The sequence below is a fragment of the Vicugna pacos genome, unplaced genomic scaffold (assembly GCF_048564905.1).
Source record: "Vicugna pacos unplaced genomic scaffold, VicPac4 scaffold_20, whole genome shotgun sequence".
Taxonomy (NCBI): domain Eukaryota; kingdom Metazoa; phylum Chordata; class Mammalia; order Artiodactyla; family Camelidae; genus Vicugna; species Vicugna pacos.
In genome coordinates, this window is record NW_027328741.1 from 91,653,358 (window position 1) to 91,665,809 (window position 12,452).

Here is a 12,452-nt window from a genome sequence, read left to right on the forward strand (position 1 = left end):
CTGGTGTTCTTCAGTGTTTTCCTGACCTTCATTTTCAACACTTGTTCTGGATAGCGTTTTGCAGACTAGTTGTTTGAAAGCTTATCTTTTGCGCCTTCAATATCTTTGGAACTGAAAATGGTACTTCCTGTTTCTTTTACTGTTCTTCTTCATCTCTACTGGTCAGGTAATATCAGGTATCTAATGTAGACTTCTAGGGCTTTGTTAATTGAAAATTTTAGACTCTTGTCTCTACGCAATTCCATGGGATTTCTGTGAGGACAATTTCTCCTAGGCATTGATGCCATAACCTGTACCTGTGTGTGTTGTTTGGTATATCTCCAATTGCTGGTGTTGCATTAGTTGTGATGAACAACCCATACTACTTCGATTAGCATAACTTCATTTTGATTATACTTATCTCACACTTCTGAAAGTGCACAGGACACTTCCTCTTGTGGAAATGAAGCTTCTAAAAGTTCTCAGCTCTGCATTCTTCTCTATGTCATTTTGGAGTGTTTCCAAAACAGCAAACTGAGAGTGCTCTGCTGCTTTTAAATGCCACGGGAATGTCCCAATGAAATCAGTTCTTTCCAGAGCTTCTCTGTCTACAGAAACACCAGTGGAAGCATATCTATGGATGTCACATATCAGGGCCTGCTGGAATGATCCCGCAGACCTTCCTTGTTGTCCTAGGTGCCGTACCGTGCCGGTGCCATCCAAAATGTAGCATCCGCTTTTGGGAGATAGTGCTGAAGGGAATGCTTCCTCTTCTCACGCTGTGGACTTGGACCACTCTTCCTTGTCCTCTCATCCTTGTGGCACGGGTGCACGAAGGCAACCACAGAGTTGTTGCGCATCCTGTGACTCAAACCAAACCATAATCCCAGCCCAGGTTATGAATGTAGCATATCCTAAGGCTTTTCATTCTGATTTCAAATTCAAGGCCCCCTGGATCCCTCAGACCAGATGCACGATATCTCTGATTCAGCCCCACACGTGCTCTATTGGCAAAATTCCCAATTGGTCCCTGGTCCTGCAGATGTACTGGGTGTGGCCATGGGACATATTGGTAATCGCAACCGCGCGACTAGTGTGGTTGATTTATTATTGGTACACAGTTCGGTTTGCTCTCTTGATTCGACCCACCACATCCCACAACGCACTCCAGATCCCTGAGACTCAGCGTGTGCCATCATCCGTAGCTCTATGCCTCACTGACCATTGCCTCTGCTACCTCAAATTTGGCAGCTGGGATCTTGGTCTCAGAATTAACTGTGGGGATATTTTGCGCTGGTTTCTTTGAGTTCTCTCAGCCAAGCATCTGCTGTGCACTCTTGTAAATCTCAGCACATCACCTTCAAACCCATGTCTCCTGTCCGCTTGAGAGTGTGCGTCCAAGTTAAACAGAGTTTCACCCTCGTTGCTCCATCACCAGGGGTCCGAACCTGCACTGGTTTCCATTCCCTGCTTTGCATTCTCCTGCTTCCAGGTGTCCTGAGGCCTCATCCTGTCTTTGGGAGTAACAGACCTCTCTTCGGCCAGTGTCCTATGCTAAGGGCTGGGTGAGTGGATGTTTCCATTGCTCTGTACATGGGAGCGAGTGAGTGCAGGTTGCACTTCTTCTCTGCCAACTGGGCATCGATGAATCAACACTATCCAGATACATTTCACAGAAATGTGATATTTGCTTAGCTCTTTGTTTCTATACAGCCGTGGTGGGAGGGATTGTCCGAAGACAACTATTTTGACATTGTGTTGATATCCCATTTGCAGACTTTAAGAAGTTTAACAGAACTCATTTACATGTTTTGGGAGTTATACGAAAATGGAGTTAATTTTTGAAACACACTAAATCGACCTAGAAGCCAGACTTGTCAATTTTGGTAACATTGTGTCAGCTCTACGGAAAAGCTAGACAGATAGAATGCAAACTAGCAGTCCAAACTGTTCAAGGGGTCATGTCAGCTCTTTAAGGTTGAAGCCTCCAAAACCAACAGGAACCATGAAATAACTTTTGGAAACATGGAATAACCCCCAACCTTGGATACACTTGTGCATGTGGTGCCCTGTATCCCAATGACACCTACTGGCCAATGTTGGCATTTCAAGGGGTAACATCCCTCTCTAGGAATATACAAGAGGAACCAAACCAAATATATACATTTAGGTTTGAATCCAAAAGCACCTTGAGGCATTCTAGCTAGGAGAATCCTGCTGCAGTTATGCTAGTCTATTGAGAACCAGGTGTTTTTCTATCAGTGTTGAGAACGCTTAATCATCCGATCCTGTAGTTTAAAGCCATTTAACGCAACCAAGTCTGCACCCCCATGATATAGTGCCCCCGGGGGTTTGACTCAAGTGAAAGACGATCCACATAAGCTGTGTCTTTAATGTCATTGGCGACTTTTACAGTTCAGTTCACTTTCTGACTGGCACTATTTACCTTCACTGTCTTGAAAAACTGAAGCCTAATACAGATTCATGTTCAGTCAAAGATTCCCCTCACTTACCACACTCCCTTCACCCCAGGGAAGACATAAACACAACATTTGCTGAATCTAGCGGAAGGACATCGTTTCTAGGTGTGAGCTAAGTATTCAATTTTATCTATTTCAGCCGAGACTATTTGACCTTTAAGGTGTTCACAGTTGTTCACAGAGAGTGAAGCTGGAGGAACTCTGATTCTAGGAGGGGCTTGCTCTTCTCGTAATGGCTTCATTGCAGCTCAGGTACTGATCCTTCAAAATGGATGCCTGAGTGGAGGGGAGGCAAGGGCAAGTGCTCACTAGCTAGGCCCAAACCTGGGAAAAGGCTTACCTGGGCTTGTTGAATTTTGGTCTGAATGGCTTGGGAATGCCCCTTGGGACGTGTGGATTCTCACGACCTCTTCCAAGAACAGGAGCGTTTTGATCATCTCTGCCATTTCTTCTCCTTCAGACGTCAGGGACCTTGGACCCGTTATTGGAGAAGAGAATTGAGGAACTTCCTCAAGTCCACGTTGGCACTCCGTATGTTTCTGCCTGTATCAGTGAGTTTCAATATGTCTCATGAATGTCTTTTGAGCCTGGTATCCTCTACAGCTGTCTCCACGCCAGTATTCTCCATTGTAGCAGAACATCTCTCATCCATGTGTTCGCATCTCTCCTCAATCCGTGCAGCCAGCTTATCGGCCAGCTTCTCTTCGTGTCTCCCCTAAAGTCGACTTCACCAGGACTGGGCAAGTCTGAAAGTACCTCGGAGCCTGACCAGTAAGCTGATGACAGGCAGATCTTCCACTGTCTGCCCTTTCAGGTTCTGGAAACTGACCTGTGACCTCAGGTCTTTGGGCAGCAGCAGTATCTCGAACTTACACAGCTTCCCGGACCAAAGACCTAAGCCAAGCTCCACAGAGGGCGGCAGCCCCGCCATCACACTGATCCACCCACAGAACTCTGCCCGGTTACCTAGGATCCAACAGCCACAACAAGCCTCGCGGTACACACCAACATTCCACCTGGAATCCAACCGCTAACTGCCATCCCCAATGGCTGCTGCATCTTGTCAGTGTTGGGGGAGGGGCTGCATCCGACGAGAGGTTCCTAAGGTAAATGTGATTCTACCCACTAGCGTCCCATGGGCCTTTCTTCTTCCCTCTTTCCTTTTGTTCAGAGCTCTATGCACCGTACCAATGGAGGGAAGTGTGTCCCTTTTCAGTTGATGGTTTCACACGTCTTTAAACTTTCTAACAGTTCACAGTACACAGGGACCCACTAAAGGAGACTTATGTTCCTATAATATCCGTACACCCGGAATACATATGCGTCGCCTGATTTCTGCTGAAACACCCACACTCTCAGGACATGGATCCATTGGATTCATGGGGGCTGAAATTCCAAGAAATGAAACCAACCCCAATGTGCACTTTGCTGTCGGTCTCTTTTGCACTTAGTACACTTTGGCAGAGCTACTTGCCTGTGTTATAGGCTTCTTACATTTCTTCTCTACGTAGCCTAGAATATGGCATTCCTTCATCCTGTTGGAAGACATACAAGTCTACATCACGGACTAGGAAACCATTTGATTCCAAATCGGCATTAGTGTTAGGTCACGATATGCTCTTATGAATCAAAATTTACGAATATGAATGCACGCTTCTGATTTCCGAATACAAGTGTGCTGAGTACATGCAAGCCACGATACTGGGTCGATGCGTTCTGAATGACCCTTGACCTCACCTTGAGTATTTTCTTTTGAATACTCATGGTTCCCTTTGTATATGTCAGCCAACCATACCATTTTGGTGCTTGTTTGTTGGTTTGATTCTTTGTTGGTCTTCTTCTCGCTTGTTTTGCAAACACGTCAGGCCATGCATCTCTCCTTTCGCTTCAAACAGAGTCAAATAAGCTGATTCACTTAAGAGAGTGCTTCCAATCACCTATGATTTCCTGCTTCCCTCTCCCATCTTTAGGGTTTTGATGTCCTCCTTAAGTTCTTCTTCTTTCTTCTCTGCCACACATGCTCTTCTTGCATTTCCAATAATGGTTTCTTCTTTCCATTCCATCTTGCTGCTTTTCTATTCAGGGGAGTTTTCTCAACCTTTCTTTTAGAAAAACTTTTGAACTGCTGAATTCTTTTAAGATTTGCCGGTCTGTAGAATTCTCTAGCTCTGCCGTTATTTGAAATGGTGTTCATGTGGCATAGGCTACCCTAGGTGGCAGCATTTGTCCATTCAGGATATGGTCTGTGTCCTGGCACTCCTCCCTGTCCTGCAATATTGCTGCCGAGATATCAGCTGAAACCCCTCTGGAGGTTTCCTTGTGACTATGTTGTTTCCTCCAGGTGCATTTTAAATCACTCGGATATTCGTGAACTTTGTTGATTTGAATCATACAGCTGCTGGTAGGTCTATTGGGATTCCACCTCCTTCGGATGCTGTGTAATTCCTGAATTCGCATAGATGATTCTTTCTTGGCTTTCAGCAAGTTTCAGTCTGATTTTTCTACAGATAAATTTTCAGACATTTTTTGTTTCTTTGTCTCTTGCTTTTCCATCTGGGACTCATGATTTCTATTCTTTCATGCCCTGTCTTAACCCAGGGTTCAACTGCAATGTTTTCATTTGTTTGCACTTGCTTTCCTATGTCTGCTTCTGACCGAGGTTTTTCTCTTCCCCTGTCTTCACAGTCATTCACGCGTCCCTCTGCATTATCTAGTCTGCTAAGGACTGAATTTTAGCCCTGATATTATCACAACCATTGAGTTTCCTGATATTTTTGGCTCGTGTTGAGACTTTCTCTTCCCCTTTTCTGGTATTCTGCCTTTTGTGATTCTGAGACACTGGTGTTCTTCAGTGTTTTCCTGACCTTCATTTTCAACACTTGTTCTGGATAGCGTTTTGCAGACTAGTTGTTTGAAAGCTTATCTTTTGCGCCTTCAATATCTTTGGAACTGAAAATGGTACTTCCTGTTTCTTTTACTGTTCTTCTTCATCTCTACTGGTCAGGTAATATCAGGTATCTAATGTAGACTTCTAGGGCTTTGTTAATTGAAAATTTTAGACTCTTGTCTCTACGCAATTCCTTGGGATTTCTGTGAGGACAATTTCTCCTAGGCATTGATGCCATAACCTGTACCTGTGTGTGTTGTTTGGTATATCTCCAATTGCTGGTGTTGCATTAGTTGTGATGAACAACCCATACTACTTCGATTAGCATAACTTCATTTTGATTATACTTATCTCACACTTCTGAAAGTGCACAGGACACTTCCTCTTGTGGAAATGAAGCTTCTAAAAGTTCTCAGCTCTGCATTCTTCTCTATGTCATTTTGGAGTGTTTCCAAAACAGCAAACTGAGAGTGCTCTGCTGCTTTTTATTGCCACGGGAATGTCCCAATGAAATCAGTTCTTTCCAGAGCTTCTCTGTCTACAGAAACACCAGTGGAAGCATATCTATGGATGTCACATATCAGGGCCTGCTGGAATGATCCCGCAGACCTTCCTTGTTGTCCTAGGTGCCGTACCGTGCCGGTGCCATCCAAAATGTAGCATCCGCTTTTGGGAGATAGTGCTGAAGGGAATGCTTCCTCTTCTCACGCTGTGGACTTGGACCACTCTTCCTTGTCCTCTCATCCTTGTGGCACGGGTGCACGAAGGCAACCACAGAGTTGTTGCGCATCCTGTGACTCAAACCATACCATAATCCCAGCCCAGGTTATGAATGTAGCATATCCTAAGGCTTTTCATTCTGATTTCAAATTCAAGGCCCCCTGGATCCCTCAGACCAGATGCACGATATCTCTGATTCAGCCCCACACGTGCTCTATTGGCAAAATTCCCAATTGGTCCCTGGTCCTGCAGATGTACTGGGTGTGGCCATGGGACATATCGGTAATCGCAACCGCGCGACTAGTGTGGTTGATTTATTATTGGTACACAGTTCGGTTTGCTCTCTTGATTCGACCCACCACATCCCACAACGCACTCCAGATCCCTGAGACTCAGCGTGTGCCATCATCCGTAGCTCTATGCCTCACTGACCATTGCCTCTGCTACCTCAAATTTGGCAGCTGGGATCTTGGTCTCAGAATTAACTGTGGGGATATTTTGCGCTGGTTTCTTTGAGTTCTCTCAGCCAAGCATCTGCTGTGCACTCTTGTAAATCTCAGCACATCACCTTCAAACCCATGTCTCCTGTCCGCTTGAGAGTGTGCGTCCAAGTTAAACAGAGTTTCACCCTCGTTGCTCCATCACCAGGGGTCCGAACCTGCACTGGTTTCCATTCCCTGCTTTTCATTCTCCTGCTTCCAGGTGTCCTGAGGCCTCATCCTGTCTTTGGGAGTAACAGACCTCTCTTCGGCCAGTGTCCTATGCTAAGGGCTGGGTGAGTGGATGTTTCCATTGCTCTGTACATGGGAGCGAGTGAGTGCAGGTTGCACTTCTTCTCTGCCAACTGGGCATCGATGAATCAACACTATCCAGATACATTTCACAGAAATGTGATATTTGCTTAGCTCTTTGTTTCTATACAGCCGTGGTGGGAGGGATTGTCCGAAGACAACTATTTTGACATTGTGTTGATATCCCATTTGCAGTCTTTAAGAAGTTTAACAGAACTCATTTACATGTTTTGGGAGTTATACGAAAATGGAGTTAATTTTTGAAACACACTAAATCGACCTAGAAGCCAGACTTGTCAATTTTGGTAACATTGTGTCAGCTCTACGGAAAAGCTAGACAGATAGAATGCAAACTAGCAGTCCAAACTGTTCAAGGGGTCATGTCAGCTCTTTAAGGTTGAAGCCTCCAAAACCAACAGGAACCATGAAATAACTTTTGGAAACATGGAATAACCCCCAACCTTGGATACACTTGTGCATGTGGTGCCCTGTATCCCAATGACACCTACTGGCCAATGTTGGCATTTCAAGGGGTAACATCCCTCTCTAGGAATATACAAGAGGAACCAAACCAAATATATACATTTAGGTTTGAATCCAAAAGCACCTTGAGGCATTCTAGCTAGGAGAATCCTGCTGCAGTTATGCTAGTCTATTGAGAACCAGGTGTTTTTCTATCAGTGTTGAGAACGCTTAATCATCCGATCCTGTAGTTTAAAGCCATTTAACGCAACCAAGTCTGCACCCCCATGATATAGTGCCCCCGGGGGTTTGACTCAAGTGAAAGACGATCCACATAAGCTGTGTCTTTAATGTCATTGGCGACTTTTACAGTTCAGTTCACTTTCTGACTGGCACTGTTTACCTTCACTGTCTTGAAAAACTGAAGCCTAATACAGATTCATGTTCAGTCAAAGATTCCCCTCACTTACCACACTCCCTTCACCTCAGGGAAGACATAAACACAACATTTGCTGAATCTAGCGGAAGGACATCGTTTCTAGGTGTGAGCTAAGTATTCAATTTTATCTATTTCAGCCGAGACTATTTGACCTTTAAGGTGTTCACAGTTGTTCACAGAGAGTGAAGCTGGAGGAACTCTGATTCTAGGAGGGGCTTGCTCTTCTCGTAATGGCTTCATTGCAGCTCAGGTACTGATCCTTCAAAATGGATGCCTGAGTGGAGGGGAGGCAAGGGCAAGTGCTCACTAGCTAGGCCCAAACCTGGGAAAAGGCTTACCTGGGCTTGTTGAATTTTGGTCTGAATGGCTTGGGAATGCCCCTTGGGACGTGTGGATTCTCACGACCTCTTCCAAGAACAGGAGCGTTTTGATCATCTCTGCCATTTCTTCTCCTTCAGACGTCAGGGACCTTGGACCCGTTATTGGAGAAGAGAATTGAGGAACTTCCTCAAGTCCACGTTGGCACTCCGTATGTTTCTGCCTGTATCAGTGAGTTTCAATATGTCTCATGAATGTCTTTTGAGCCTGGTATCCTCTACAGCTGTCTCCACGCCAGTATTCTCCATTGTAGCAGAACATCTCTCATCCATGTGTTCGCATCTCTCCTCAATCCGTGCAGCCAGCTTATCGGCCAGCTTCTCTTCGTGTCTCCCCTAAAGTCGACTTCACCAGGACTGGGCAAGTCTGAAAGTACCTCGGAGCCTGACCAGTAAGCTGATGACAGGCAGATCTTCCACTGTCTGCCCTTTCAGGTTCTGGAAACTGACCTGTGACCTCAGGTCTTTGGGCAGCAGCAGTATCTCGAACTTACACAGCTTCCCGGACCAAAGACCTAAGCCAAGCTCCACAGAGGGCGGCAGCCCCGCCATCACACTGATCCACCCACAGAACTCTGCCCGGTTACCTAGGATCCAACAGCCACAACAAGCCTCGCGGTACACACCAACATTCCACCTGGAATCCAACCGCTAACTGCCATCCCCAATGGCTGCTGCATCTTGTCAGTGTTGGGGGAGGGGCTGCATCCGACGAGAGGTTCCTAAGGTAAATGTGATTCTACCCACTAGCGTCCCATGGGCCTTTCTTCTTCCCTCTTTCCTTTTGTTCAGAGCTCTATGCACCGTACCAATGGAGGGAAGTGTGTCCCTTTTCAGTTGATGGTTTCACACGTCTTTAAACTTTCTAACAGTTCACAGTACACAGGGACCCACTAAAGGAGACTTATGTTCCTATAATATCCGTACACCCGGAATACATATGCGTCGCCTGATTTCTGCTGAAACACCCACACTCTCAGGACATGGATCCATTGGATTCATGGGGGCTGAAATTCCAAGAAATGAAACCAACCCCAATGTGCACTTTGCTGTCGGTCTCTTTTGCACTTAGTACACTTTGGCAGAGCTACTTGCCTTTGTTATAGGCTTCTTACATTTCTTCTCTACGTAGCCTAGAATATGGCATTCCTTCATCCTGTTGGAAGACATACAAGTCTACATCACGGACTAGGAAACCATTTGATTCCAAATCGGCATTAGTGTTAGGTCACGATATGCTCTTATGAATCAAAATTTACGAATATGAATGCACGCTTCTGATTTCCGAATACAAGTGTGCTGAGTACATGCAAGCCACGATACTGGGTCGATGCGTTCTGAATGACCCTTGACCTCACCTTGAGTATTTTCTTTTGAATACTCATGGTTCCCTTTGTATATGTCAGCCAACCATACCATTTTGGTGCTTGTTTGTTGGTTTGATTCTTTGTTGGTCTTCTTCTCGCTTGTTTTGCAAACACGTCAGGCCATGCATCTCTCCTTTCGCTTCAAACAGAGTCAAATAAGCTGATTCACTTAAGAGAGTGCTTCCAATCACCTATGATTTCCTGCTTCCCTCTCCCATCTTTAGGGTTTTGATGTCCTCCTTAAGTTCTTCTTCTTTCTTCTCTGCCACACATGCTCTTCTTGCATTTCCAATAATGGTTTCTTCTTTCCATTCCATCTTGCTGCTTTTCTATTCAGGGGAGTTTTCTCAACCTTTCTTTTAGAAAAACTTTTGAACTGCTGAATTCTTTTAAGATTTGCCGGTCTGTAGAATTCTCTAGCTCTGCCGTTATTTGAAATGGTGTTCATGTGGCATAGGCTACCCTAGGTGGCAGCATTTGGCCATTCAGGATATGGTCTGTGTCCTGGCACTCCTCCCTGTCCTGCAATATTGCTGCCGAGATATCAGCTGAAACCCCTCTGGAGGTTTCCTTGTGACTATGTTGTTTCCTCCAGGTGCATTTTAAATCACTCGGATATTCGTGAACTTTGTTGATTTGAATCATACAGCTGCTGGTAGGTCTATTGGGATTCCACCTCCTTCGGATGCTGTGTAATTCCTGAATTCGCATAGATGATTCTTTCTTGGCTTTCAGCAAGTTTCAGTCTGATTTTTCTACAGATAAATTTTCAGACATTTTTTGTTTCTTTATCTCTTGCTTTTCCATCTGGGACTCATGATTTCTATTCTTTCATGCCCTGTCTTAACCCAGGGTTCAACTGCAATGTTTTCATTTGTTTGCACTTGCTTTCCTATGTCTGCTTCTGACCGAGGTTTTTCTCTTCCCCTGTCTTCACAGTCATTCACGCGTCCCTCTGCATTATCTAGTCTGCTAAGGACTGAATTTTAGCCCTGATATTATCACAACCATTGAGTTTCCTGATATTTTTGGCTCGTGTTGAGACTTTCTCTTCCCCTTTTCTGGTATTCTGCCTTTTGTGATTCTGAGACACTGGTGTTCTTCAGTGTTTTCCTGACCTTCATTTTCAACACTTGTTCTGGATAGCGTTTTGCAGACTAGTTGTTTGAAAGCTTATCTTTTGCGCCTTCAATATCTTTGGAACTGAAAATGGTACTTCCTGTTTCTTTTACTGTTCTTCTTCATCTCTACTGGTCAGGTAATATCAGGTATCTAATGTAGACTTCTAGGGCTTTGTTAATTGAAAATTTTAGACTCTTGTCTCTACGCAATTCCATGGGATTTCTGTGAGGACAATTTCTCCTAGGCATTGATGCCATAACCTGTACCTGTGTGTGTTGTTTGGTATATCTCCAATTGCTGGTGTTGCATTAGTTGTGATGAACAACCCATACTACTTCGATTAGCATAACTTCATTTTGATTATACTTATCTCACACTTCTGAAAGTGCACAGGACACTTCCTCTTGTGGAAATGAAGCTTCTAAAAGTTCTCAGCTCTGCATTCTTCTCTATGTCATTTTGGAGTGTTTCCAAAACAGCAAACTGAGAGTGCTCTGCTGCTTTTTATGGCCACGGAAATGTCCCAATGAAATCAGTTCTTTCCAGAGCTTCTCTGTCTACAGAAACACCAGTGGAAGCATATCTATGGATGTCACATATCAGGGCCTGCTGGAATGATCCCGCAGACCTTCCTTGTTGTCCTAGGTGCCGTACCGTGCCGGTGCCATCCAAAATGTAGCATCCGCTTTTGGGAGATAGTGCTGAAGGGAATGCTTCCTCTTCTCACGCTGTGGACTTGGACCACTCTTCCTTGTCCTCTCATCCTTGTGGCACGGGTGCACGAAGGCAACCACAGAGTTGTTGCGCATCCTGTGACTCAAACCAAACCATAATCCCAGCCCAGGTTATGAATGTAGCATATCCTAAGGCTTTTCATTCTGATTTCAAATTCAAGGCCCCCTGGATCCCTCAGACCAGATGCACGATATCTCTGATTCAGCCCCACACGTGCTCTATTGGCAAAATTCCCAATTGGTCCCTGGTCCTGCAGATGTACTGGGTGTGGCCATGGGACATATCGGTAATCGCAACCGCGCGACCAGTGTGGTTGATTTATTATTGGTACACAGTTCGGTTTGCTCTCTTGATTCGACCCACCACATCCCACAACGCACTCCAGATCCCTGAGACTCAGCGTGTGCCATCATCCGTAGCTCTATGCCTCACTGACCATTGCCTCTGCTACCTCAAATTTGGCAGCTGGGATCTTGGTCTCAGAATTAACTGTGGGGATATTTTGCGCTGGTTTCTTTGAGTTCTCTCAGCCAAGCATCTGCTGTGCACTCTTGTAAATCTCAGCACATCACCTTCAAACCCATGTCTCCTGTCCGCTTGAGAGTGTGCGTCCAAGTTAAACAGAGTTTCACCCTCGTTGCTCCATCACCAGGGGTCCGAACCTGCACTGGTTTCCATTCCCTGCTTTGCATTCTCCTGCTTCCAGGTGTCCTGAGGCCTCATCCTGTCTTTGGGAGTAACAGACCTCTCTTCGGCCAGTGTCCTATGCTAAGGGCTGGGTGAGTGGATGTTTCCATTGCTCTGTACATGGGAGCGAGTGAGTGCAGGTTGCACTTCTTCTCTGCCAACTGGGCATCGATGAATCAACACTATCCAGATACATTTCACAGAAATGTGATATTTGCTTAGCTCTTTGTTTCTATACAGCCGTGGTGGGAGGGATTGTCCGAAGACAACTATTTTGGCATTGTGTTGATATCCCATTTGCAGTCTTTAAGAAGTTTAACAGAACTCATTTACATGTTTTGGGAGTTATACGAAAATGGAGTTAATTTTTGAAACACACTAAATCGACCTAGAAGCCAGACTTGTC